The sequence below is a fragment of the Cervus elaphus genome, chromosome 11, assembly GCF_910594005.1.
Source record: "Cervus elaphus chromosome 11, mCerEla1.1, whole genome shotgun sequence".
Lineage (NCBI taxonomy): Eukaryota > Metazoa > Chordata > Mammalia > Artiodactyla > Cervidae > Cervus > Cervus elaphus.
This window is the reverse complement of record NC_057825.1, coordinates 28529760-28555853: the sequence shown is the minus strand read 5'-3', so window position 1 is coordinate 28555853 and position 26094 is coordinate 28529760.

Here is a 26094-nt window from a genome sequence, read left to right as displayed (position 1 = left end):
ATAATGACCTGAAGTCATCCTAGATGTGGAATTTATTTCTTACCCCAGCACACAAAGTATCTTGCGTTATTGCTACATTCAACTCACTAGGTTTAAACAATGTGATACCAACAATGTAATGAACCAACATAATCTGCCTGAGAAACAGATTAGGACACATGGCTGGAGAGTTGAGGTAGTACCATGAAGGTGTATTGTTGGTACCACCAAATGCCGAACAACTTGTAATGATCTTTAGTAACTGGTATAGAGAAAAGGGCATTTGCCAGACCCAGGTGCCAAGGAATGTATTGATTTGTTCTAGGAATGAAACCACATCTGGAATAGCAGCTGCAATTGGAGTCACTACCCAAAGGAGTTCATGATAATCCACTGTCACCCTCCAAGATCCGTCTGTCTTCTGCACAAGACAAAGAAACAAACTGAATGAACACTAGATAAGAAATATTAATACAATGTTTGCATCTTTCAGGTTTTTAATAATGTCACTATCTCTGAAATCTATCCAGAAATACACTGTGCTCTCAATCAACAGAAATACATGGTGATGTTTCTCTCTTTTCGAGAGCTTACAGGTCCTAGAATAAAGGACTTTAAAAATAGGAATGGCTCCTCTTATTGATTCCCATGGTGATCCATAAGAGAAGGTGTTGCTTTACCATCACTTTGACCTCTTCTGGTTTATAAGACCTAGTTCCCAAGGAAGTACACTTCCAGCAGGAGACACAACGATACTTTATTGAAACTGGTAGCTGAGACAGCCACCAACCAATATGAGCTCCTCCTGGCAGTAATTTAACAGGTAAAGAAGGCAATTTACTGTACTGAGTGGGATAAGGATGCTTTCAAGAGGATACAGTAGCAATTGCTACTCCATACTGGAGGTAAGGAAGAGTTCATCTGGAATTTATGAGAGTCCCTGGGGCTTCTCTTGGTACTCCAGGTCCTACAATTAAAGTCAATGGAAATTGTCCACAACCCTATACAGTCAGAAATAATAGTGCCCTAAAACCTTCATGAATAAATGTTTGGGTCACCCTATTTGACCAGGAACCAACACCAGCAGATGTTTTTAGTAGAGGCAAAGGAAATATGAAATAAAGAATATGTAGGGGGAGAAAAAGGTAGTTAAAAATATCAGGAATAACCACATGGGCAATTGCAGAAACAAGAACTATAATAGATTTTAGTACTTCTTCCTTAGTTTAATACAAATATGTTTCAGCACACATTAGCTATTTTTTTCTCCAATTCCCTTATTATCTAACAGAAGATAAAATAGTGGTACTTAAGTTTATCTTAGTACCTACATTACAAGATACCAAAGGAAGCATGTGATTCCACAAAAAGATGAATACACAACATGCAAAAATGAATTAAAAGAATTTCTATCTACTTTTGAGGACTTTCCTGATGGATGAGTGGTAAAAAAATCCACCTACCAATAGAGGATACATGGGTTTGATCTCTGGGTTGGGAAGATCCCCTGGAGGAGGCCATGGCAACCAGCCCCAGTATTCTTGCCTGTGAAATCCCATGGACAGAGAAGCCTGGCAGGCTGTAGGCCATAGGGTCACAAAAGAGTGAGACACCACAATTAAACAAATATCTACTTTTGAAGGCGGTGGTCTGTTTTCAGTTGTACAAGGGATTGCTGCATTGTTAGGCTGAAACATGGTTTCTGTACTGTATTCGTTTGGAAGAGAAGTGAGGTTAAAAGATGGCTATACAGGCAGCACACAAGGAGGGTGCCAGCTAAGCTGAAACTATATTTCCCAGATTCCCTTTCCTGCATAGTTCCAGGTTAGTGTGGACTAAAGGAGAAATTCGCACAAGATCTGGAGGGCGAAATGAAGCAGCAGATAGGAAGTCAGTGCTGGGCAGCTGAGGCAGCCCATATGCATTTTGCTGATCTGCTGGCTCACTGGCTGGCATAGAGCAGCAGCCAGGCTCCCAGAAACTCCAGATCCCACTACATCTCTTCCTTTAGTCTCTGACTCTTAGGCCAGATATATGTTTATCTCTGTGAGGAGCCAGTTTCTCCTTTAAAGTCACCTGCATCATCAAAGATGAAGTCCTAGAGGTAACTAGGGATGGATGTGGGCTTCAACACATCCCCATGGGTTCTATTTTGTCCTTGCTCTCCTCTATTTCATGTCCATCTTTTCTTTTTTGAAAAATACTTATTTACTTGACGGGATCTTTCATTGAGGTGTTCAAGCTTCTCTCTAGTGTGGTGTTCAGGCTTCAAAACATGCAGGTTCAGTAGTTGTGGCACATGGGCTTAGCTGCTCCACCACATTTTAGGCTCTTAGTTCCCTGATCAGTAATCAAACCTGTGTGTCCTGCATTGGAAGGTGGATTCTTAATCATTAAACCACTAGGGAAGTCCCTCACATCCATCTTTTCTTACCAACTGACATGCTTAATCGCTCAGTTGTGTCTGACTCTTTACAACCCCATGGATTATAGCCTGCCAGGCTCCTCTGTCCATGGGATTCTCCAGGCAAGAATACTGGAGTGAGGTGTCATTCCCTTCTCCAAGGGGATCTTCCCTATCCAGGGATCAAACCCAGGTCTCCTGCATTGCAAGTAATTCTTTACAGTCTGAGCCACTGTGGAAGCCCCTTTGAACTGACTATCCTGCTATTTCAGACCCTACCAATATACACAGACGTAAAGACACACTGTTCAATCAGGTCCCACAACTGCATAGTTCAAACCTCGACAACAAAGCCCTTATTGTATAATTTTATACTATATAAACCCCTCCTAGTGGTTCTGCTTCTCTGATCCACCTTAACTGATGGGTACAAAGACAGAAGCAGCAGAGCTAGAGCTCATATTTAACTCATTTCTAACTGATTCAGGGTGCCTTGCACTAAATTGTTGCCTCTGCCATAATAATGGAGGACCGTATACCTGAAGGGTGTTGGTGGTTTAAAATAGCATATTGGCCACTATTCTCCCTCCTGGGAAAATGGAGACATACAGGCTGCTCAAAGAGCTTTGAGAAATTAAGATGATTGACTGTCTGGCCCAGAAGTTGCAGATTAAGTGAACTGATATTAGCCTGCATGGAAGGTCTCTAGGAGTAGGCCCCATCCCAGGGGCTTCCTTCAACTTTGGCCCATTCAGCAGTTTTAGCTGCAAATTGCATAATAAAGATAGGAGGTATGTTGATCACATTTTCAGATGACACATGGTTGGGACAGCTAGCAAATATGCTGAGAGATAGATTCAAGAATCCAAAAGGTTTGACAGGATGAATAATGAGTCACAGCTAACAAGATGAAATTCAACAGGATGGATATCAAGTTTTACCCTCCACAGGGTGTAAAGACACCCTCCCTAAACTGGAGACTGGTGCCAGGGTATCCCTTTAGCACCCTCTCTACACTGGAGACAAGTGACAGGGTATCCCTTGAGCAATCTCCCTGCACTGGAGACTGGTGCCAGGGAATTGCTTGAGCTCAGTGTGGGCAAAAGCACATGATACTGATGATGGGTCGGCTTCAAGGGAATGCCTCTGGGTTCAAAAATCATCTTGACAAATAGAGACTTAGAGAAACTGCTTAATAGCAGTCTTTGTGAAAACCCATTGAGCTCATTACCAATCAACACCATGATTACATTAGAGAATTCAGTTGTATAATCATTAGTCTTCATTATTGAAGGTGTGGTATACTCCAGTACACATTGAAGGTTATCTTAGAACTTTGCTTTGCTCAAAACCACACAGCTGAGGTTCAGGGTACAACTCTGAAGGCCATACTTCACTTCAGTTCAGTCGTTCAGTCGTGTCCCATTCTTTGCGAGCCCATGGATTGCAGCATGCCAGGACTCCCTGTCCATCACCAATTCCCGAAGTTTAATCAAGCTCATGTCCATTGAGTCCGTGATGCCATCCAACCATCTCATCCTCTATCAACCCCTTCTTCTCCCACCTTCAATCTTGTCCAGCATCAAGGTCTTTTCAAATGAGTCAGCTCTTCGCATCAGGTAGCCAAAGTATCGGAGTTTCAGCTTCAGCATCAGTCCTTCCAGTGAACACTCAGGACTGATTTCCTTTAGGATGGACTGGTTGGATCTCCCTGCAGTTCAAGGGAGTCTCAAGAGTCTTCTTCAAAACCACAGTTCAAAAGCATCGATTCTTCTGTGCTCAGCTTTCTTTATAGTCCAACTCTCACATCCATACATGACTACTGGAAAAACCATAGCTTTGACTAAATGGACCTCTGTTGGCAAAGTAATGTCTCTGCTTTTTAATACACTGTCTAGGTTGGTCATAACTTTTCTTCCAAGGAGTGTCTTTTAATTTCATGGTAGCAGTCACCATTTGCAGTGATTTTGGAGCCCCCAAAAATAAAGCCTCTCACTGTTTCCCCATCTATTTGCCATGAAGTGATGGGACCAGATGCCCTGATCTTAGTTTTCTGAATGTTGAGCTTTTAGTCAACTTTTTCACTCTCCTCTTTCACTTTCATCAAGAGGCTCTTTAGTTCTTCTTCACTTTCTGCCATAAGGGTGGTGTCATCTGCATATCTGAGGTTATTGATATTTCTCCCAGCAGTCTTGATTCCAGCTTGTGCTTCATCCAGCCCAGTGTTTCTCATGATGAACTCTGCATATAAGTTAAATAAGCAGGGTGACAATATATAGCCTTGATGTACTCCTTTCCTGATTTGGAAGCAGTCTGTTGTTCCATGTCCAGTTCTTACTGTTGCTTCCTGACCTGTAAATAAATTTCTCAAGAGGCAGGTCAGGTGGTCTGGTATTCCCAGCTCTCGAAGAATTTTCCACAGTTTATTGTGATCCACACAGACAAAGGCTTTGGCATAGTCAATAAAGCAGAAATAGATGTTTTTCTAGAACTCTCTTGCTTTTTTGATGACCCATTGGATGTTGGAAATTTGATCTCTGGTTCCTCTGCCTTTTCTAAAACCAGCTTGAACATCTGGAAACTCACGGTTCACATATTGTCGAAGCCTGACTTGGAAAATTTTGAGCACTACTTTGTCAGCGTGTGAGATGAGGGCAATTGTGCAGTAGTTGGAATATTCTTTGGCATTGCCTTCCTTAGGAATTGGAATGAAATCTGACCTTTTCCAGTCCTGTGGCCACTGCTGAGTTTTCCAAATTTGCTGGCATATTGAGTGTAGCACTTTCACATCATCATCATTTAGGATTTGAAATAGCTCAACTGGAATTCCATCACCTCCACTAGCATTGTTCATAGTGATGCTTCCTAAGGCCCACTTAACTTCACATACCAGCATGTCTGGCTCTAGGTGAGTGATCACACCATCGTGATTATCTGGGTCATGAAGACCTTTTTTGTACAGTTCTTCTGTGTCTTCTTGCCACCTCTTCTTAATATCTTCTGCTTCTGTTAGGTCTATACCATTACAGACAAGCATTTGACTAACATGGGGAGGATATATAATTACATCATATGAAGAACATATCAAAAATAGTGATCATGAGAGTTGGTGCCAAATAAGTTCAGTTTTCACATAAGAAAAACATAAAATTTTATTTGTACTTCTAGAATACAGACGGGCAGACGCTACAGAAAGCAACACCTTTATCACTAAAATGAATAAGCATAGAGTATAGTGGTTAGGTTGGGCTCTGGAGTCAAACTACTCAGATTAGAGTTTATGAGTCACTCTTCAGCCATGTGACTTCGGCAGGTTATTGATTTTCTCTGGTCTTAGCTTTCTCATGTAGCAAATGGAAAATAAAAGTATATCCCCCTCATCCATGTGTTGTGGAGATTAAATTGAACAAAAACAAATAGTATCTATCTCACCTGGTTGTTGTGACTACAAAACAAAGCAACACATACTTGTAAAGCATTTAAAAGAAGTCACTAGGTCAGAGTTAAATAAATACTTACTGTTCTTTTTATTATAAGGAAGCCTGTTCTGACGCTCAGATGTATTCCCAAACTGAACACCCTGCAATAAGTAGATAGCATCTTGTGTCTGAGTGTGTTTAAACTAAGATATGTTGTCTTTTGGTCAGGGATAACTTAGAGTGGTCTGCGAAAGGTAAGGTGACTGCAGCCATGAATTCAGAAGACTGAACAACAACAATAATCTCAGACTGGTGTTTCACAGCTCAATAAACATGTGAATCACCTCTGTATTTTACTATTTTATTTATTGTTTGGCTATTCATACAGCATGCCGAGATCTTAGTTCTCCAACTGGGGGTTGAACCTATACTCCTTGCAGTGGAAGCATGGAGTCTTAACCACTGGGCCACTAGGGAAGTATCAATATGTTGTCTTTTGATTAGGGATAACTTGTTCATTGTTGTTCAGTCCTTAAGCTGTGTCCAACTCTTTGTGACCTCATGGACTGCAGCATGCCAGGTTTCCCTGTCCTTCACTGTCTCCCAGAGTTTGCTCAAACTCATGCCCATTGAGTAGGTGATGCCATCCAACCATCTCATCCTCTGTCGCCCCCTTCTCCTCCTGCCCTCAATCTTTCCCAGCATCAGGGTCTTTCCCAGTGAGTCAGTTCTTCACATCAAGTGGCCAAAGTATTGGAGCTTCAGCTTCAGCAGCAGTCCTTCCAATGAATATTCAGGGTAGATTTCCTTTAGGATTGACTGGTTTGATCTCTTTTTGTCCAAAGGAATCTCAAGAGTCTTCTTCAGCACCACAAATGAGATATCTTAAAGTGGTGTTTCTCACACCTCAATGTACATGTAAATTATCTGTGCATCTTATTGAAGTATACATTCTAACTCAGCAGGTCTGGCATGGGGCCTGAGAGTCTGCATCTCTAACAAGTTCCCAGGTAATACTGGAAGACTGTTGGTTTAGTTACCACATTCTGAGAAGCAAGACCGTAGAACACCTCCTCCACTGGGTGGGAAGAAAAGGAATAAAGTCCCTTCCATTCTAAAATATCCATATTTTATAACATTCTAAATATAAGAGTATTCGGTATCTTGAAGCCACACTGTAACTGAGTACTCTAGCGCAAGTGCCCTAATCTTGTGCCTTGTTTTGATACATTCTACAAGCACTTTTAAGGAATGAGTACTTTTTACAGCAAAATCCAAAGTCCTCAGATGGAAGCTGATCTACTTCTACAGAGGGTTTCATCTCCTAATTGGCTAAACATCTGCTCCAGCTCTAAGCACAGATTTATCTTTATCAAATACTGATTGGTCTCTGGCTCCTGCCGGCTGCTGTGTCCCGGTGTGATGGAGAACAAAGCAGGGCAGCTGTGAGATGTCAGGAAGCCTCGGGAGGAAGCCAAAGAAGGGCCAGGGAAGCAGAAAAGAAAGAGACTCACAAGTTACTGGCAGGAAAAAGAGCAAACTCTGCTAGCTTCAAGGCGGAATGGAACCAGATCTGGAGATGGGAAGATCTAAGACAGGAAAATCTAAGATCCTGAGATCTTAGTTCCCCAACTAGGGACAGAACCTATACCCTCTGCAGTGGAAACAAAGAGTCTTAACCATGCTTATGTTCATTCAACCCTGAATATTCATTGGAAGGTCTGATGCTGAATCTGAAGCTCCAACACTCTGGCCACCTGATGCAAAGAAACGACTCATTGGAAAAGACCCTGATGCTGGGAAATATTAAGGACAGAAGAAGGGGACAACGGAGGATAAGCTGGTTGGATGGCATCACTGACTCAATGGACATAAGTTTGAGCAAACTCTGGGAGATAGTGAAGGACAGGAAAGCCTGGCGTACTGGATAGGAAGGTCCTTAGAGATTGCCTGATTCATTCTCTGTCGTTTTCAAAGAGTGAAACAAAATTCCCATAAGAGGTTATGACCTTCTAGAAGTAACACATGGATGTAGCTTCAGAACCAGAAGCCAGACCATGCAGCTTCTGGTCTGGAGCTCACCCCACTGGCCCGTGACTGCCTGCCATCTTCTCCTGAGGAGTCCTGACCTAGCAATACTGCTTTCTCTCTCCATGGATCCTGTTCATGCTTCAACTGCCCTTCAGAGTAAGCAGGGCTGAGAGAGATTGTGGGGAGACTGTTAGAGAACGGAGAACTCCTGGTTTATTCAGGTTAATTTCTCAACATGAAAATGCTCCAAAAGATCTGAGAAGTATTTACACATCATTCCCTTTGCTCTCTGTCTCTGTTGTATGAATAAATTAGACAGCAAATATAACACAGCATCTGTGAGAGGCTATGCCTTTCTGGAAGTAACACATGGAGGGAGCATCAGAATTAGGAAGCTGGCCAACCAGATGGCCTTGACACCTTTTCAAGAGCCAAGGGGCCAGAGTTCAACCCTAGTTCTCAGTATTTCTCCCCTGAAGGCCGCTAGGTTCAAGCCTACTTCCTCTTCCATTCATGAACTGTCCTCGTTGCAATAAAAGTAAAAATTTAAAGGGTACATACCCCCTTTAGGGAAGATCAGGTCAGAAAAGGGGCAATAAATGACTCGGGAGCTTTGGTCAGGGAAGCAGGGAACCTGGAAAGTCACAAGAATTATTCCAGACCTGGAAACCCTAGCTTCTCCCAGATTCCATATCTTTGTACTGGCTGAGAACTTTAGACATTCTTCGAAGAGGAATAAAAGTCATTAATTCATACTGACATGAACTGACTAGCATCGAGGCTTCTCCCAAGAGGCTCAGTTTATAGAGGGGTCTCCACGAAAGCCTCCTGTCCTACATTCAGAGGGTGTCTACAATCCCCTGAGAGTCTCAGAAGGTGCTTTATCCATGCTTGATCTTCTACATCCTGTGCAGCAGCTTAGGGAAGAAGTGTCATCTCCACTCTCTCCAATGAGGTCTTAATCCCCTCTTTATCAATTTGCTGAAATCAATTGTGACCGAATTTGGAATTCCCTGGTGGCCCAGTGGTTAACACTTGGTGTTCTAACTCTTGAGGTCCAGGGTTCGATTCCTGGTTGGGGAAAACAAGATCCCAAAAATTCCCAAAGCTGCTCAGCATGTCCAAAATAATCATCATCATCAATTCAGAATTAGGGACTTCCCAGGTAGCATAGTGGTAAAGAATCCGCCTGCCAGTGCAGGAGATGCAAGAGGCATGAGTTCGATCACTGAGCTGGGAAGACCCCTGGAGAAGGAAATGGCAACCCACTCCAGTATTCTCACCAGGAGAATCTCATGGACAGAGGAGCTGGGTGAGCTATGGTCCATGGGGTGGCAAAGAATCAGACACCAGACACGACTGAGCATGCACATGCCTGCACACACACATATACACACACACACACAGCAGAATTAATGATGCATCACTTAAACAAGAGACAATGCATTCTTTTTTTACAGAAATACATTTGTCACAACAGAAATACCATGCACATTGATGAAAGGAGGGCCCCAACCAGTGGTATTCTTGAGAGACCCCCCAGTATCAGGCATTTATTTGCAGTGTTACACAGCATTGATGGTCCAGCCTCTGGAGTACACCAAAATCAGGAATGCAGAGGTCACTACTCAATGGTAAGGCAACCTATGGTTCTCTCTATTTAGTTGTTTGGGTAATTTTTCACTATTTCTATAGAATGGAAGGGCTTCCACTCATGCATAAATCCCCCTCGGTCTGTGATACCTGTGGGTGGACAGTGAAGACAACAACAGGCAGCAGTAACAGTCTGAGCATCCTACCATCCCACTGATCATCACTGAGGGGGCATCTGAAAACCAGGAAGGATCCAGGGGAACCACACAGTGCTTTTCTCTGCCTTTCACCAAGAGGACTCCCCAACATGACTTTACATAGATAATCATTTCCATGTTTAAAACAATGCATAGAAGAAGCGATAGAGCAAACCTTTTACTCTACATGTTTTCAACGGCAAATGTGTGAAGCACTGGAAACAGATAGTGTTGACTATACCAACGAAACCTAATAAATTCCATTGCCAATTTACAGTTCTGTGTTTGTCAGCCCATCTTTGGCTTTACTGTCCATAACAGTAGGCAATAAATAACAGAGCCAGTGTCACAACTAGTTCCCACAGGGAAGAGAGAGAACCACATATTTGAGTTAAAAAAGTAGAGGTTTCAAAACCCTAACTACCCTTAGTATTTAGGATTCCCTCATGGGCATTTTTCAAGGAAGCTTTGGTAACTTCCTTCTTTTCTCTGGACAGGCCAAGTCCTAGACAGTGATAGCAGGAAGGAAGATTGTGTAGAGTGGTCTATGTGAAATGGTCACTATCATTTTGCTTGTAACTGCAAAGTGAGGACTAAGAGCCCTCTTATCCATATTTGCTTGCAATTTTCTGAGTTTGCTTTAATGGATATGACATTTCATTAATTCTGATTCATTGTATACTCAAGCCAAAACACATGCAGTTTAGTTTCATTTACTGACAGAAAATAGAAGCTGAAAAATTCCAAGTCAGAGCAATAACTGAAGGTGTGTAATTACTCATTACCCAATCAGCTACCAGGTTCAGGGGGCAAGAATGCTTTGGAGATAAATTGCAACTTTTGTGAGTGAATCTGACAGGCTGGGTTAGTAGGTGTGTTTCTTTTGATTAATGACACAAGGAAGAAAGGTTTAGAAAAGGTGTTTCTACTGATTCTGCTACTTCTAGGCTGACCCTTAAAATGTTTCCACCAGTTACTAAGGAAAACATAAATTATAGTGAGCAAAGTGAATTTTGTAGAAACATACAAAAATGTTACATCCATAACTTCTCAGCTCCAATTAAAAAGAAACTCAAGATGATAAGTCTTAGGATATGCCAGAATGGGTCACTCAGACTACAGATCTCAACTTTCTCAGAAAATGCACTTACCAAGGTGAAGAAAAAACAAACACAGTTGGAGATATTCATCATGATCAATTAACATAAGAGCTTGAACACAGTTTTGATGCCCTTCAGTATTTTTTCAACAGATTAGACTTCTGGAAGCAGAGCAGACATTTGCCAGGTTACTCATTAAATGGGTCGAGGAAAACACTTTCCAGGTCCTTGCTCTCCCTGAGTTTCCTTCTTAGATGCCATGGCCATATATATATTACACACACACACACACACACACACACACACACACACACACACACAGCTAAAGAGCAGAATCTGACAGTATCCAGTGAGCTGACACAAGGAGGGGCAGATATAGAGAAAAGTCTTCTGATTGGGATTGTTTGTTTGGGAAGATTTCACAAAGATGGGGAGGTGTGCGTGGGGTTTAGAGGATGGGCTGAGATGGGTTCCCATGAGGAACAGTTTAAACAGTATAGTGGCAGAAATTATCTTTATTTGGGGGTTGGGACTTTGGCTAATAAGGTGATAGCAAGGGATTCTTATTCATAAGGAACAGATAGGATCCCACTGGGGGTGGAGGGATGGGTGGAAGGAGATTCTGAATGTGCAGACTGTTTGTTTGATAAAAAGTCACACAAGTGCTGACTCCAGGTTTTGCTACCCTGCACGGCTTCAGGGGCATTAGCCCTGAGCACTCACCATGAAGATGGGAATGGAGGGAGAACATGTTTGCGATAGTTGGAGGATGATGAGAGCCTGAACTAGAGGGGTGGTAAAGGCAAAAGAGACAACAGAAGCAAGAAACAATAAAAAGGAAACTTGTCAGGATTCGGGAACCAGAGAGATATTCGAGGTGAAAGACGGAGCCAATACAGATGGTTCTGAGTTTTTCAGCCTCACTGGGAAGTCAGGAAAAGAGAAGCAGCTTTAAAAGGAGATAATGAATTCTTTGCAGAGACGTGCTAGAGAGAATGGAAAGTGCGTGGCAGATGTGCAAGCATAAATCTGAAGCTGGAAGCCGTGTACATGGGACTGGAGCAGAAGTGAGCACCCAGGTCTAGGTCTGGGGTGTTGACAGTTATTAGCTCAGCGAGGTGAAAGCCGAGTCCAGCACTAAGTACATGTCCCCCAGTTCTACTACTGAAGTGGATCTGACATGTACTCTGCACCCGCAGGAGCTCCTTCCACAACGCTCCCTCACCATGCAGTCCTTACCCTGACCAAACACAGGGCTGGCAACCAGGAAGCCTACCAGCACTTGTGCAGAGAAGATGAGAAGAGCCATTTGTGGAGGGCAAGGGTTTCAGTCCACTCATGCTGCTATAACAAAAATACCATCAACTGCATGTCTTACAAACATTTACTTCTCACACTTTTGGAAGCTGGGAAGTCTAAAATCATGGTGCCAGCATTCTCAGGGTCTGGTAAGACCCTGCTTCCTCAGTGCTGGCTGTCATCTCACTGTAACCTCTCAAGCCAGAAAGGAGGATGGAGCTCTCTGGATCTCTCTTATAAGGGGACTAACCCCATTCATGAAAGCTTGGCCTTCAAGACCTAATCAACTCCTAAAGACCCCACCTCCTAATATCATCACCTTAGAATATAAATTGGTGAAGGAAGGATACAAATATCCAGGCTATGGCAGAGAAAGTCCTATTAATATTCAGCTGTGAAATTCTGGCAGATGGCCTGTTAGTGCAGACGTAGACCTAGGAGTTACTACAGTTGATTGTGATAAACTTAATCATGGAATTTGAGAGTCAGAGGACCCTGGGAGAGCATTCAATCAGGTGTTTTTAAATCTTTTTAGCCATGGAATCTTTTTAAAAATGAAAACGTATACAGAGATATAAACAGCTAAGCTGTTCCCATTGGGAGCCCAGGAGACACCTTGCAAGAAGCACAGTTCACCAAGTGGGGACTGTGAAATAGGGCTGCAGACCCCAGAGCAGTACCGCTGCAGTGCTCTAGGGAGAGACGCAGGGTCCCCAATCTCACTCCGTATAACATCATCCCAGGATGAATATACTGGCTTGGCAAAAAGTTCGTTCAGGTTTTTCCATAAGATGGTATGGAAAAACCTGAATGAACTTTTTGGCCAACTTGATACAACAGAGTATTGTTCAAAGCCTCCTTAGAAAAACAAATAAAAACACATTCCAGTATCTTTACTGACCACCACCACAAAAACCAAGGAAAAAAGGAAGAGAGGAAGGAAGGAGAAAAAAGAAAGAAAGAAAAGGGCTCATCCTCAGAGATGAGGCAGAGGCTGAGGGGACCCACCTACCCACAGGGAAGGTAAGGGCAGGGGTTCTGGGAGGTCAAGCCCACCTCCAGTACCGGACCAGAAGGTGAGGCCAACACTCACAGGATCCTCAGGCTGCCCTAGGGCAGGGGCCAAGCCTCCTCTTGTTCCCTTAACCCCACCAGGTTGTTCCCAGAATTGCACCTTCAATCAGCCTTGGCACATTTCATAGGGGATCCTTCCTGGCAGAATCCCTGCTCCCCAAGTTCACCTCCACAGAGCATCCTGCAGAGCCAGTGCTCCACAGCTCCAGCTTCAGGGAGAGGTTTCCTGGGGCCTTCTCCCACTTTGAGAAGAAAGTAAGAGACTAATTTGCTGTGAACTGTCATGAGCAATAAAACGTTCATTAACTTTAATTGTAAACACTTTAACTCCCAATCATAGTAATGAAAGGATAAATTGAAGAATCAAGAGTTAAGTACCCTTTTTAAATTTCATATCTTCTATCGTCACCTGGCCTCTTAAACCAGACAAAATGAGATTCAACAATGCACCCACAGACTGTCCGCCCCCAATTTCATTCCACAAAACTCCACCCATTTTTCAAGGCTCAGCTCAGAGAGCATCTCTGATCCCACTCAATTGAAAGGAATCTGCCCACTCATGGCACTGCAAAACACTTTTCTAGCATTACTGAGAATGGCTCTTGTTTTTATAGTTTGCTTTATTTGTCACAAATAAACTGAGTTACTTGCCAACTGGTATCACATCTTAAGTATCCCTATTATTTCAGCCACAGAAATAGTGTCTCATGCCCAGCAATTGCTCCAAAATGACTGTTGATGGATTGAATGAATGGTTTAAATCTCCTTGAAAAGCTAGCAAAAATTCATTATGAGAGATTCAAAGATGCATTAATTTGTTTGGCCTTTATCTGCAATTGGATTATATATCATAGCAAAAAATTGTAATGGCACATACATCATTTGGCTATTCAATCTCACATCAAACACTGCCCAATTACTAACCTATTTGCTACCTGTGATATTTACATACTGGAGTGGAGTACCTGTGTTAAGAGACCCAATTTTAGACTTTAATTTAAATTCTTCTCTGTCTTTGCCTAGGATAATACTCTAGTGCTTATACAGTAGGCTCCAGGGAAAATCTATGTCTTCTGAGGAAAGAAAACAGTTGAGACCAATGTTTAAAATTTAGTTTCTAACCTAAAAGTATGCATGCAATTCATCAGAAGGTAAATACATTTCAGCAACTTTTCTATGGGCAAAGTCAAGTGGGAATGAGCTCAGAATCTGGGGTCTTAAGCCTCTCAGTCAAATCGAATGGCACAAGTCATATTATTCCTGCTTTATTCTTAGTATGGTTAGAGTACTAATTGAAAGCTCTCTCTCCATAAGTTCCAAAGTCTTTGTGTAAATGATGACTCTGACCTTTTCTGTCCTGAAACTACCAAGATAAATTTTTTACAATGTCGAGACTGAATGACCCCCAACAAACCAGCTTATTTTGGGGCTGGCACATCTAGTTCTAAACGGGTAGAGTTGCTGCATGTTATCAGAATGACAGTTCTGCTAATTAGAAGAAAGAAGGTGTGATGGTCTTCTGATGTGTCAACCTGAGTAGGCTGGACTACATTTCCCAGAATCCTTGGGAGACTTTGGAAAGAGGGCAGAAGGGAAACAACAGTCCTTTTGTAGCATGTACTCATTGTTACTGATGTGTTGATCCATCCAGTGATGGAGGAGCACCTAGGTCAAGTACAGACATACCTCATTTTACTGTATTTCACACTATTGTGCTTTGCAGATAGTGTTGCATTATTTACAAATTGAAGGCAACCCTACATCGAGCAAGTACATAGGCACCGTTTTTCCAAAGGCATTTGCTCATTTCATGTCTCTGTATCATATTTTGATAATTCTCACAATATTTCAAACTCTCCTCTCATTATTATATCTGCTGTGGTGATTTGTGATTCGTGATCTTTGACAGTAGTACTGCAAAATAAAGATTATAACTCACTGAAGATTCAAACAGTAATTAGTGTTTTTCAGCAATAAAGTATTTTTAAATTAAGATATGTACTTTGGGTTTTTTTTAAGATGTAATGCTATTGCAAATTAATAGACTACACTGTAAACATAACATATATTGCATTGGGAAACCAAAAAGACTGTCACTTGCTTATTGAGATATTCAGCTTTTTATGGTGGTCTGGAACCATAATTGAAATATCTCCACGGTATGCCTATATGTGTGTTTAGATCCATAACAAAGGGTTTTAGCTTCTACAGGACATCCTCATCACAAAAGGCAGAGGCATTAAAAAAAACCAGACATAGGTTTCAGGCCATAATAGGATCTATATAGCTCATGCTTGTAGGATTTAAACTTGTGCTTTTGGGATTCTTGCCTGCTTGTGATATTCATCCCTTCCTAACTGCCTGCTCTATGGACTGCAAGATTCAATACTACATGTGGAGGCAGCTTTATAGGGACTATTTAACCAGCCTCCACAATTAGACAAGAAAAGCCCCTGTAATAAATCCATAGATTGATGATAGATAGACAGACAGATTTCCTGCTGTCTCTACCAGTTCTACTTATTTTGTTGAACCTTAGCTGATACATTAGCTTTTTCCAGAATCCCTGAATCTCTTTCCAGAATTTCAGAATGCCCGAGATGATGACATAGAGCTATCTGTGCATACATGGTGCACAATATATATGACTCTCTTTTTTATATAATTTACAAAGTAGACTGTGTAATCAGAGAAGAAAAAACTATTTAAATCTACCTTCCTGGTTGAGATCTAAATTCTACTTTCTTAATGGACTTCTCAATCAGTTTTGGACTTAAGCACTTATTCTGTAATTATTTTAATCTGTGCAACTTTTCAATCCATACCACTTCTAATGCTCAGTTTTCTCATCAGTAATAATTTCCTGCCTTACAGAGTTAATATGAAATGTAAGTCCCACGATGTATATGAAGTTCCAAGTGTACTGCCAACCATACATACAAGGACCCCCTCACCTCCCTTCCCCATCTTTCAAATTCCATCTATTGTTCTATTTACAGACTAAAGTCATCCCCAACAAACCCTACCTCCCACAGCCTCCTTCCTTCTTTCCTTCTATTCTACTGCACCATCAAAGTTAACACCTCTATGCTGTATATTCTATGCACCCCCATCAGTTAGATTTTATGTTTTCAGATCAAGAAGCAAGTGTTATGCTTGTATGTTGATAGAAAAGAATCACATTTGCTTTTAACACTCTAGCTATCACCGTGCACTCTGACAATGCATTCCCTCTTTGGTCCCCACAATGAGCACATTTAACATCTATAGATATATTACAATGGCCATAGTGTATAATCAAGCTATACTTTCAAAAGCATTAATCTTATTTCATCACTTATAGTCACGAGAATTTGAACAGTCATGGACAAAGTAATGCTACTAACAGATGGGCTGGTTATCAACTAATACATGCAGGTGATTCAGCCAGTACCTAACTTGGCCCACAGAAGTTAGCATTCATCCTGATTTCGGAAGGAAAAAAATAATAATAAAAGGTGGGTTAGATAACACTGGTGTAAAGATACTGCTAAATTACTGTGTGACCTGCACTTGTTGGAGGACAATTTCTGGGGAGCTACAGAGTAGAGCATCCTCTTCTACTTTCTATGTCATCAATTCCACTCACTGACCCAGTATCTGCTACCAGCTACTGAAACCAGCACAAACTTTTATTTATTTTTGGCAATGCTGGTCTTCATTGAGATGTGGGCTTTTCTGTAGCTGCAGAGAGCAGGGCCTACTCTCTGGCCACAGTGCCCGGCTTCTCACTGTGGTGGCTTCTCTTGTTGTGGAGCACAGCCTCTAGGGCGCATGGGCTTCAGTAATCACGGTACATGGGCTCAGTAGCTCTGGTTCCCGGGCTCTAGACCACAGGCTCAATAGTTGCGGTATTAGGGCCTAGCTGCTCCAAGTTATGTGGGATCTTCCTAGTCCAGGGATGAAACTCCTTTCTCCTGAATTGGCAGGAGGATTCTTCACCACTGAGCCACTAGGGAAGCCCAGCATAGACTTTAAATAAGTGCTATATTGTAAAAGTGGAGATGCTGACTTTCCTGGCTAACAGTCCTCTTTAAATGTCAAAAATGTAAAGATTTCCCCCTGAAATTTTATATTCACTGACTTATGCATTCTATTTTAAAGATTATATGAAACAGAATTCTTTTTTAAAATAATTTGTATTTTACTAATCACAAATTTATCAACATTCATTTCAAAAATGATACTAAAGTTGGCTCTCCACACCCGTGGGTTATCTATCCATGGATTCAACCAGCTGTGGACAGGAAAGGCTAACTGTACCATCCTTTTTATGTAAGGGACTTGAGCAACCACAGATTTTCATACCTGTGAATGTCCTGGAACCAATGCCCTACAGATACTGGGGGATGACTACATGTGGATACAAAAAAGAATTTTTTGTATAGAAAATGCCAGAAGGGTATATGGATTTACAGAATCTTTGCTAAATTTTCCATGTCATTTTAGGGCACCCAGAACATTCATTGTAAACCAGCCCTCCAAAGCAAATTACCCTGACCTGAGGTTACTTAAACAGGAATGATTGGAATATATTTTTAAAGCCATTTAGAAGTGTTTACATCAAAGGCCATTCAAAATGGATTAACCCCAGATTTGAAAGAATTGTTTGTCAGGGATCAAGGATTGGTTTTAAGACTGAAACAGAGGAGGAATAGATGGGCAATTCTCTCTGCAGGTAGGTATAATGAGTAACATAGCCAAGAGATCAGTACTAAGTGCAAATCTTATTTAGCATGCTATGAATGGTAATGAAAAAAATTCAGTGAGACCCTAACTGTTTCAACTGACTATAACTTGTGGTATTAAAGCTAAATCAACAGAAAATATTCAGAGGTTTCAAGGAGACAGAGCGAGTGTGGACAGATAACTTCAGTGTGAAAATTATTATGTAATACAATCGGAGAAATTTTCCAAGTTTGCCTTAAAGAGTGATGAACTCTGAAACATCATCTTATATGATGTCTCATTGTTGTTGTTCAGTCTCTCAGTTGTGTCTGACTCTTAGTGATCCCATGGTCTGCAGCATGCCAGGCTTCCCTGTCCACCAACTTTAAGAGCTTGCTCAAACTCATGTCCATTGAGTCAGCAATGCCATCCAACCATCTCACCCTCTGTCGTCCCCTTCTCTTCCTGCCTTCAATCTTTCCCAGCATCAGGGTCTTTTCTTATGAGTTGGCTCTTTGCATCAGGTGACCAAAGTATTGGAGCTTCAGTTTTAGTATCAGTCCTTCCAGTGAATATTCAGGATTGATTTCCTTTAGGATTGACTGATTTGATCTCTTTGCCATCCAAGGGACTCTCAAGAGTCTTCTCCAACACCACAGTTCAAAAGCATCAATTCTTCAGCTCTCAGCCTTCTTTATGGTCCAACTCTCACATCCATACATGACTACTGGAAAAACCACAGCTTTGACTATAGAAAATTTTGTAGGTAAAGTAATGTCTTTGCTTTTTAATATGCTTGCTTAGCTTTGTCATAGCTTTTCTTCCAAGGAGCAAGCATCTTTTAATTCCATGGCTACAGTCACAATCTGAAGTGATTTTGGAGACCAAGAAAGTAAATTCTGTCACTGTTCCCATGATGTCTCATAACAGGAACCAAACTGAAACAAAGTGCTTGTCTCTCAGTTGTGTCTGACCATCTGTGACCCTATGCACTGTAGCCTGCCAGACTCCTCTGTCCATAGAATTCTCCAGGCAGAATACTAGAGTGGGTTGCCATTCCCTTCTTCAGGAGATCTTCCTGATCCAAGGATCGAACCCAGGTCTCCTGCATGGCAGGCAGATATTTTTACCATCTGAGCCACCAAGGAAGCCCAACAGGAACCAGGGAGTTTTCAAAGAGCATTTCCTAAATTCTATTAGCTCTATTAGCCTTATAGGGCTTCCCAGGTGACTCAGGGGTTAAGAATGTGCCTGCCAATGCAGAAGATCCGGGTTCAATTCCTGGACCAGGAAGATCCACTAGAGAAAGAAATGGCAACCCACTCCAGTATTCTTGCCTGGAAAATTCCATGGACAGAGGAGCCTGGAGGGCTACAGTCCATGGGGTCTCAAAGAGTCAGACACGACAGAGTGACTGAGCACATACACACATTACCCTTACATTCAGCTCTATGAAAAATATTGGACACTGTCACAAAAGGGCCTGTACTCAAATTAGAATAGATACCTGCTCCACCCTATGTATCCAAGGCATTCACACCTAGATACCATTGGTGTTTACCATCACCACCTCCAAAAACTAAGAATTCTAGAACTAGATCAGGTCAGAGAAAGGAGCCTAAAAGTTTCAATTTTCCAAAAAGCAAAGGATCTATGCTAGTCCCTTCCCTCACTGGTGTAATACATTCACACGATTTCATTATCACATCAGTATTAACATGTATGAAATAAAGTTCCAAACAAGGATGCGTTTACCAAATAGTGGCTAAAGTCTTAAAAAAGAAAAAAAGATTTCCACTTGGGTATTCCTATTTGCCATACAGGGTTGGTTTTTATCTCTGAGAAGACTGGACTTACCACCAAACCTCAGATAAAGAAGGTAGATCTCACTTCTCTCCCAGAGAAAGATCTGCATTAAGAAGATGATTTATAATTCCCCTGAGTCTGAACTTTTTCTTTGACAAACACCCTTCATCACAGGCCATTGTCTGCATGGGAAGTACATTATGTCTCATGGCAGACAGAGAACAAGGCCTATTCAGATATGGAAAACAATGTGTATTCAAATTCCCATTGAATATAATCAAGAGGACTTGTTTCACATCACAGAGTGATGATTCTGAAACAACTCTAAGATTTCTGGAGCATCTTTCTAGGCTTACTGGAGACATGTGTGGTCCTGGGAGAGCTCATCAGATTACCCAACTTGACCTCTCAACTTTCTCAGTGAGCACCAAAGTATAACTCAATATTACTTCACTTTAGCAGCTGCTATTCTCTGGCCAAAGACACTCAATGGAACTTTGACACTGTGTGCCAGTGACAAGTCTGTCTGTTCAAGCCTCACACTATGGCAAAAAAGACATTAAGAGACACAGAAGTTGAAAGCTGATGCTGTTCAGCCCAAGTCTGTGTATTTAGAACTATGCCAGAGATTAGAATGTTTAGAAAGGATGTGGGGTACAGGAAGGTAAACGCAAGACAATAACACGTAATCTTCACATCTCTACGCCCATAAACACAAAGGTCCTCTAAGTATAAAGCCCTCTTCCCAGATCCTAGAAGTCCTGAGAGCTATCCAGGACTCTAAAAGTCTGCTTACTTAGCTCTCTAAGCATTTCCATTGTCATCAGATGCAAAGCTCAGGGCTGGGACCCATCAGTGAAGGGACATGCTGTCTAAGCCTTGCTCAAGGAGGGAGTGACTATACCATCACCCAGCAGATGCTGGTGTGTAGGGCAGCCTGGTGGTAGAAGTTCAAGAGTGTGGCTGCAAACAGTTTGATGGGTCTGGCTGAGACCTTCATGTTTTCTTTTGGACAGAACTTCCACGGAGAAAATAAAAGGTTGGATAACACATTCAACAAGCACACTTGCTCTGTGAATTGATTTCAAGACAATGAAGTCTTGAAGGGAAAGAGAGGTCCATAAAGTATAGCAAGAAATAGCAGAAGATGGGTCAAGTGTACAGGCTCCCCTGTTTTGCACTGGCAGCAGTGAAAAGAAGCAGGAAGGTGTATTTTTCAGGTTCTCACTCAACGACAATTGATACTCTCAGATTAAGTAATTAAAGGAAAGATTAATTAAATGACCATCAACAAAGGTGCAGGCAGAGTGTCGGGAAAACACACAGGATGCTGCATTAAGGAGAATGAGTCTTTCCAGCCTGGAATCTGTAGTCCTAGCCCTAAAGCAGCGAGGGGAAGGAGCAGATTCTGTAACCTGCAGAAAGAGAGGCTATGTGGGAAGATCTGTCAGATATGAGCGTAACTTTCCCTCCCAAGACCAATGATTCTAAAATGATGCTACAGGGCAGAAGAGGTGATAACACCCACACCAGTCACTCTCCTTCCTCACAGAACTCCTTCCAAGGTCCCCACTAGTTGAACACAATCCAAAGCCAGAGGGCATGGGAGTCACTGGAAGGAGTTCGTACAAGCCAGCCTCCAGGAGAACAGAGCAGGAATGAAGAGAGAAAAGAATACATCTCAAGGGTTAAATGAAGGCTATTTGGCCTAGAGACCAAGGAAGGATCATTTTAAAGAAAAAAAGAAATAAAGAAAAAAAAAATCCAAAAAAAAAAAAAAATCCTCAGATAATAATAATCACCATATGCTTACATCATATGATAAAGATGATAACTTGAGACTTATGCCAAAGCACTGTACATATATTAGCTCATGTAATCGAAATGTTTTGTAAATTCAGCTGGCTGAGTCATCATCTTTTCTCTAGCTGACTATTCCTTCCTTGAAGTAGCTTAGAGCCCTCAACACATGGGACCACAATTTATCAGACGGAGAAACTACAGCTACAAATCAGACACGAGCATCACACATCCAGGAATGCCTGCAGGAAATCAGTCCACAGCAACTACAGTCCAAAGCATCACTTCTAATGCAGAGAGACAGCTCTATAAGGGAGCAGTGGTTTAAAACCTCCAAACAGCTGCTGCCACTGTGGAGAATGTATTTGCTCATTTTAGCATAAGAAAGCCATTCTAAACCAGTCCTTTATCACACTCACTACATTAAACAGTATATTCTGGGCTGCAAAGCCCAAGAGAGCAGTGGCAAGTTGGCTGGCCATGCTGTGTAGCTTGCGACCTATATAGGACACAACAGTAGTCAGACACCAACTGTATTGCACTGTTGGGAAGTTAATCTCAGAACCAGATTGTAGATCACCAGCAATGGATCCCTGATAAGTTTATGGTGAGAACTGGGATAAAGATCTTACACAGTACCCAGGAAACCTCAAGGAGGCAAGAATGATAATTTAGGCGGGCCTCTGGAGCACTATTAGAGACTCTTCTGAGTAAACCAATAAATTCCACTTTTTAATGTAATCTGAAAAGGATGACCTTGTAATGATATAAGGGAGATTGAACAGGAAGTCAAAGAAATGGCCCACATGAAGTCAAGATGGCCTTTTTATTTCCTATTTCATGAACATTTTTAGGCTCCCACAATGGGAGAGGAATGACACCTGTGATCATGACCAGAGATATAAATAAAACATCCTATCCATAGTATAATGTGTGAAGACAACACTGAGATGCAGGTTACATTCTCCTCAAATATCCTGGGCCATATTTGGGTTTAAGTTCACAATTGTAATGGCCTGCCTACTCACTGAACTACAGAATATCATAAAGTTCTTTTCAAATAAGAAAGATTATAATTGTTCTCAAAAGCAAATATTCAATTTTGAAATTGGACTTGCTCGACAACTTAGATGGATTTTTTTTCATTGCCTTATACTTTTGATTTCCATGAAAAACTCAATCTCCAGAGATTCTAAGCTTTCACCACATTGCCCCCCAAATTATTAACATTTTAATCTTGCTTTAATTAACTCTTACTCCAATGGGATAAAACTGACAGGATCCAAGTTTGCAAACCAGAAGCTGAAAGTCTGGTGTACTTGATTAGCAGCTCAAAACAACTGTGGAGACCAAAGCAAATCTCCAAGCAAACACAACCACAGTGGGAGGAGATGTATAAAAACTGTCAGCTCTCCTGCCCTCATCCCCCAACTCCACCTCCCCAAGTTGTATCGGTCACCATTACATTATTTGAAGCAGGTCCCCAGAATAAGGAATCAAGAGGTTTTTCACCTGACAAAGAAGGATACTAGGATGTCACCTACCATTCAGAAGTTTAAGACACTAACATAGTTCTCAAAGGACTGACAGTCCATCCGCCACTTAGCTTTCAGGACACTACACATCCTCTTCCTTGTCTCTTACTCCACTAGTTTTTCCCTCTTCATCTCCTTTACCAGTTCCTCTAATTTTCCTAGAGTCTTCTTTTTTTTTTAATTGAAGTATAGTTGATTGAGTCTTAATTCTTAATGCCGGTATGTCTTAGGGTTCATTCCTTGGTTTTCTCATCTTCTCTCCATGTAAAATAACTCCCTAGATGACACCTCATTAGTCTTGTGGCTTTAAGTAGCATCTTTATATCAATGGCTCCTAAATTTATATCTTTAGCATAGACATTTCTCCTGAACTTTAGACTCACATATTAACAACTACACTTGAACATCTAATAGACATCTTATATTCCACATGATGAAAACCAAACTCTGGATCTCTTGACTCTTCCATCGAGTTCTACATGTGGTCTTTTCAGTTGACTCATGGGGGTGCTCAGACCTAAGAACATTTAAGTCATCATTGCCATCTCATTTTCTCTCAATGTGAACTGAATATTTAGCTTTGACTATAAAATATGTCCAAAATGTCATCACTTCTTACTAACTTCATGGCTACCAAGTGGCCCACACCATTGTTACCTCTTGCCTAGATTTGAATCACCTCCTAACTGGTCTCCCTCCCTCAAATCTTTCTCCTCTACCTATAGTTTAAATATCAATGAAAGTGATTCTTTTGAAAAGTAACTTGAATCATGTCTTTCTTCTCCTTCAGTTCAGTTCAGTTTAGTCACTCAGTTGTGTCCAACTCTTTGTGACCCCATGGACTGCAGCACGCCAGGCTTCCCTGTCCATCAACAACTCCCAAAGCTTGCTCAAACTCATGTCCATTCAGTCGGTGATGGCATCCAACCATCTCATCCTCTGTTGTGTCCCCTTCTCCTCCTGCCTTCAATCTTTCCCAGCATCAGGGTCTTTTCCAATGAGTCAGTTCTTCACATCAGGTGGCCAAAGTATCTGGAGCTTCAGCTTCAGGATCAGTCCTTCCAATGAGTATTCAGGACTGATTTCCTTTAGGATAGACTGGTTGGTGCTCCTTGTAGTCCAAGAGAGTCACAAGAGTCTTCTCCAATACCACAGTTCAAAAGCATCAAGTCTCTGGTGCTCAGCTTTCTTTATGGTCCAACTCTCACATCCTATATGACTACTGGAAAAACCATAGCTTTGACTAGACAGACCTTTGTAGGTGAAGTAATGTCTCTGCTTTTTAATATGCTGTCTAGACTGTTCGTAGTTTTTCTTCCAAAGAGCAAGCATCTTTTAATTTCATGGCTACAGTCATCATCTGCAGTGATTTTGGAACCCCAAAAAATAGTCTCTCAGTGTTTTCATTGTTTCCCCACTTATTTGCCATGAAGTGATGGGGCCAGATGCTATGATCTTAGTTTTTTTGGATGTTGAGTTTTAAGCCAGCTTTTTTACTCTCCTCTTCCACTTTCATCAGGAGGCTCTTGAGTTCCTCTTCACTTAATAATCCCTTAAAGGATCCCCATTTTACTCAGGTAAGGCCATTACAATAGCTTCCAACTGCCCTATTCAATCTGCCCATGTTTATTCATCACCTCTCTGACCTCCTTTGCTCTGCTTTGTCACTTACTTACCCCATTCTAGCTACACTCCTGCTCCAGGTTCTATGCATGGACTGTTTCTCCTCTACCTGGAACACTTCTCCCACATATAGAAGCCTATGTGACTCCTTAATTTCCTTTAAGTTTTTTCTCCAAATGCCGCTTCATTATTGAAACCTCTCCTGACAATACAATTTAAAATTGTACTCTCTTATATTCCCCTAGAGATCAGAAATAAACAAAGATATCCAATATCTCACTTTTATTCAAAATTGTACTGCATAGTCTAGCAATATGGCAAGAAAACAAAATAAAAGCCATCTATATTAGCAAATAGAAATCAAAATTACTTCTAGTAACATGATCTTATACATAGAAATCCTAAGTATTAATAGTTCATCAAAAAATATTTTAGAGCTAAAACTGAGATCAATTTTATTTCTATATACTAAAAATGATGATCCAAAAATGAAATTAAGAAAATAATAGCATAAAAAAGAATCAAATACAACCAAACTTGAGTTTAGAAGAAATACAAGACTTGTACACAGAAAACTAAAATATGTCATTAAAAAAATAAAGAAAACCTAGATAAATGAGAAAACCTAGATAAATGGGAAAACATCTCATGTTCATAGATGGACAACTTAATACTGTTAAGGATGGCAATATTTCCCAAATTAATGTACAGATTCAAATGTATCTCTTATTAAAATCCAAGTTGCCTGTTTTGCGGATATTGACAAGTCGATCCTAAAACTCATATGGATATACAAGGAAACCAGAATAGTCAACATAATCTAGAAAATAAGAATACTTCCCATTTTCAAAATTTACTACAAAGCTATGTAATCAAAACAGTGTAGTATAATACAAGGACAGACATATAGTTCAAACAAATGGAACTGAAAGTCCAAAAATAAAAGCATATACCTAATTTCAACAGATCTTCAACAAGAGTTCCAAGATAAGTAAACAGTAAAATAATGCCAACAAATGATACTGGGACAAAAGGATTCCACAAGCACAAAAATGTACTCAAAATGAATCAAAGACTTAAATATAAGAACTAAAACTCAAGATTCTTTAAGAAAACACAGGTATAAATATTCAGAATCTTGGATTAGAGAATGGTTTCCTAGATATGACACCAAAAACACAATCAAAAATGAAAAAAATTAGATAAATTGGACTTATAAAATTAAAAAAGATTTTTATTTCAAAAGACACTATCAGAAAGCAAAAATACAATCCATACAACAGGAAAAACTATTTATGAGTTATATTATAATCAGACAAGAATATATAGACATATATATGTGTGTGTGTGTATCTATAAATATATATAAATACATAAAGAACTTTTACAAATCAAAACAATAAAAGACAACCATATATTTTTAAGAAGCAAATGATGTGACAAGACATTTCTCCAAGGAAGATATACAAAAGGTCATTGTGAAAAGATATTCACCATTATTAGCCCTAAGGGAAACATCAATCAAAA